The sequence below is a fragment of the Zingiber officinale genome, chromosome 6B, assembly GCF_018446385.1.
Source record: "Zingiber officinale cultivar Zhangliang chromosome 6B, Zo_v1.1, whole genome shotgun sequence".
NCBI classification, from domain to species: domain Eukaryota; kingdom Viridiplantae; phylum Streptophyta; class Magnoliopsida; order Zingiberales; family Zingiberaceae; genus Zingiber; species Zingiber officinale.
Window position 1 is genome coordinate 11,126,828 of NC_055996.1, and position 3,884 is coordinate 11,130,711.

General features: G+C 37.2%; 1 long non-coding RNA gene across 1 annotated transcript; it reads right to left on the bottom strand.

The window, feature by feature from the left end:
• Positions 1-423: 423 nt before the first annotated feature.
• On the bottom strand, positions 424-2,791 carry LOC121991958. The gene is made up of 2 exons (XR_006114785.1): positions 1,989-2,791; positions 424-703 (listed from the first exon to the last, which is right to left on the bottom strand). It is a non-coding gene; the product is annotated as an uncharacterized LOC121991958 (long non-coding RNA).
• Positions 2,792-3,884: the final 1,093 nt, after the last annotated feature.

The following is a 3,884-nucleotide window of genomic DNA, read 5'->3' on the forward strand; positions in this document are numbered from 1 at the left end:
GAATCATGTGTCTCGACTATGTTACTTGGCCGACATGAGCATCGGTCTGATCAGGCGTGATAGGCATACGACCCGACCGCACCAGACTCTTTGGTTGAGAGGGGAGGCCAAGTGAAAGCCGAGTCCTCGAGAGGATCATCATTCTTTAGCTGACCTAACCCTCGTCCTCAAGCGAAGTCCAATCAGACAACAAAGGGGAGACTTGGTCCGCCTACCAGTAAAACAAATTAAGGGTCCCTCAACCCAACAATCTAACATTCTTTTTTGGTATTTTATATAACGACTGTCAAAGGATCAAAGAATTATTCCTTAGGCAGTTTTATGGTAGAAACTTCTACCTTGCAAAGTATAGAGGCGGTGAGTTTATTTTTGAAAAGGTATCAGAATTATTAGTTCTTTTTTGAAAATATATCGATATTCATGCATAAAGAAAAATTGAAATTATATAAAGAGTCTCCTCCTAAAGGCGTAAGTATGCAAACATTATACACTCAAAATCCACTGTTTCTTTCTATTGCTTATTGCATTCTTGTTCCTCTCGGCCACTTGTTTGATTTGAACATCGAAGTGCCTGTAGCAAAGACTCCTCCCTGATCCGGTCACTAATGCTTTCTTCTCCTAGTTATTGTCTTTGCCATGCAGGTCATCCCTGTCACCAAGTTCCGCCTGTCAGAAATCTTCTCACAGTCAACATCGAAGCTACCTGTCCAACGCACCATCTTCTCCGATTTCAGACGGGATCAACGTATATAGAAAATTGATAAATTTTTTTTAAAAAAAAAAACTTAAATAGCTTATCATGACTTGATGAATAACTTGGTACTGATGACCAAAAAAATTGCGAGATTCGGCTTTGAGTAATCCAATCAACTCTACCGACTAGACTAGTCTACCTGACTTGCCCAACTAATATGGCCTGCATGGCCAATTTGGCCCATCCAATCCATCTAGCTCCCCTGACTCTAATAGAACACCTATCTGCCTAGCTCATTCACCTCATTAGGCACAACCAAACTATTTTAGTCTTAAAATCAATTTAAAGCAAATTTTTCTCATCTTAAAGTAAAGAATAAATTGGATGGAATGAGTGACTTCTTAGAATACACCATGCCTTCTAATGGAATACAACCTTAGAAAGTACAGAATTATAATAAAGAGAATATCGTAGAATGGTGAAATGATGAATGCTAACTTCAGACCTAAAGGACCGCCAAATGGCAAACCTCCTGAATCGCAATCACCGTTCCATCATTATATTAATTTCACGTACAAGGCAACAAATCCAATACCACAACTATCGCCAAACAATACGCACACGAATCCAACTGTTCATCACTGAAAGGTACAGGCCTTGGAATCTTGAATCTCCAAGAAGACAAAAGCAAAAGGTTGGCAGAAAAAAAAAAAAAAAAAAAAGGTGACGGGCATTAACAAAAGGAGCAGATTTTGCAAGACCTGTCCAGGCTTAACTTGTACGAATGCAAGTGCAGTGCAGGACATTTTACAGCCATTCTAATAAGAAATATCAGCATTCCAGGACGTAGTCTAGATGATGGGCACATAACATCTTTAGCGTAATAGTCAGAAGTTGATTCTCACATGAGATTTATCTTACTATACATCTATAATTTGTATATCTATATTTACCTATCTCTATATCCGTAGATTGATACTAGGATGTCACTAAAATAGCGGATCTATATGTTTTTTTTTGTTTGTTTTAAATAAGAAATATCAGCAATTAGGACCAGCTTTTTCTTGCCATTTCACTAGAGACACCTAACAACTGCCCTCGTGAGCAGTAGTAAAGATTCTTATGATAACAGATACAGATGTACAATCAAAATGAGCCAGCCCTCTCCAAATTATTAAAGAATTAAATACTGGTACCTGATTAAAAAAACAGCTGGATTGCTGGTAATTCCAAGGCCATGAACAAAGCAAGTATAGTCCCAAAGAAACTAAACAGGTGAGATGTTAATTCTTACAGGATTGCATCAAATTTTGTATGAAGTAGCCAAAAGTCTATTCCAATGCTTGAACACGCATACAAACTAAAGCTTCATTCTCGACCATAGTAGTATTACAAGTAATCAAGAACTGCAAGATAAGTGGCCTTATAGCAGCAAATACATGTGATCAAAATCAAATATATATGATTGGAAGCAACATATGTTGAAGCTACCTATTAATTTGAGACTGGATTTGGGCCACTGGGGACTTCATGTTTGCTCGAAACAAAGTTGGATTCAGAGGAGTTGTGATTATTTGCATGTAGCCTCATGGATTGATTGGACGAGGAGGCTGATAGAAATCGCCTACTAGATAAAGAAGCAATCTTGCTGTTGATCTTCACCTTGAGCAGGAGCTGAGGCTGAAGCAACACAGATAGGAAGAGGAAGAGGAGAAGCAAAAAAACTAATCCATAAAATCTCACAAGCCCTTGGCTTCTAGCCATGCAGCTTTCAGTCACAGCTCTTATAATACACCCACCAAGTTTGTGCCTCAAGGATACCAATATCCATGAACCACTAAAGAACCAAAGTTTGAGGTGGAAAGCTGGAAAGGAAGGATGAATAAAAATGAAGAGTTCAGTGTGAAAGAAAGAAAGAAAGAAAGAAAGTACTTGATAAATGGGTGTTTTTAATTTGAAGTTGAATACCCCTTTCCAATATCAACTATTGTGTATGTGCTTCAATGAGTAAGAGACAGACTACACACAGTCTAAAGGGCCCAAGCTCTCAGGGTACATCTCTATCATGTCTCCAAAATGATTAAGGCTACAATTACAGTGAACACATACAAGAAAACAACTTGTGTAGCTTGGAGAATGATGAGGAATGCAAAGTGCCTACATGGTTTGTCTAGTTTTAAGTGTTTAACTAAATAAAGGGCAGAGGTGATTGTACTATGAAAAAACAATTATGCTATGTTAGCTATTAGATTATATATCACAAAACTAATAGTCTATGACAATTAGATGTATTTTCAATAGATCATAAAATGAAAACAGATTGAGAGTGAGTCCAAGGAAATATTTGTCAATGTAATTAAAAATGATTAAATTAATTTAAAGGCTATTATTGATATTCTTTATAAAGAGTTCAATGAAGCAATAAGATTGAGATAGTTGGGACAAATTTGGCTTAAAGATCGCAGTTAGGTCAAGACATGATAATGATGTTGATGGTGATGATGATCGATTAATCTCTTCAAACTAAAAAATAGAAACAATAATTAGCATATGTTTTAAGTTTTGACTCTAAGACTATCGTTGAGTGATGGCCTTTCTTGGTGGTAAAAAATGGATTCAGAGGAATTGTGCTCGAGAAACCAGTGAGAAAAGGTTGAATCGCTTTTTGAAAGAAGGGAAAAAAGCTAGCATCGAATTCTAAAGATTGGATCTGTCCTGCATGGAGTATCCAATGAGTCCAGAGACTGTCATTACCTTAGGGCGCATGTGGACCCGAATTTCCACATGCTAGGCTTCCATGAAAAGAGAGAAAGCTAAATATGACAGTAAACAGTTGAGTTAGCTGCCATTCCGCAATTAAAATCATTCAAGAGAGTGAAACAAGTGAAACACGAAGACAAATTATCCTAGCTCTCTGTGCAGTTCATGTTTGGTTTGATGGAAATGTTAGCTGTGAACTATTCTTTCACGAGTCACGAGGTCAATAGAACAATATTATTGTACTCAATAACAAGTGGAGTTTCAGGAGCTAGAAAATTAAATAAGCAAAAGAACAAGTAAACTGATTAATAAATATACTTTTCACTTTCCTTCCTCGTGAAAGATAGATGATTACGTTTGTCCCCAGCATCTCTGTCAATTCGTTCCAGGGTCAACACGGAAAAGATAAATCACGGACGGCTAATAGCCT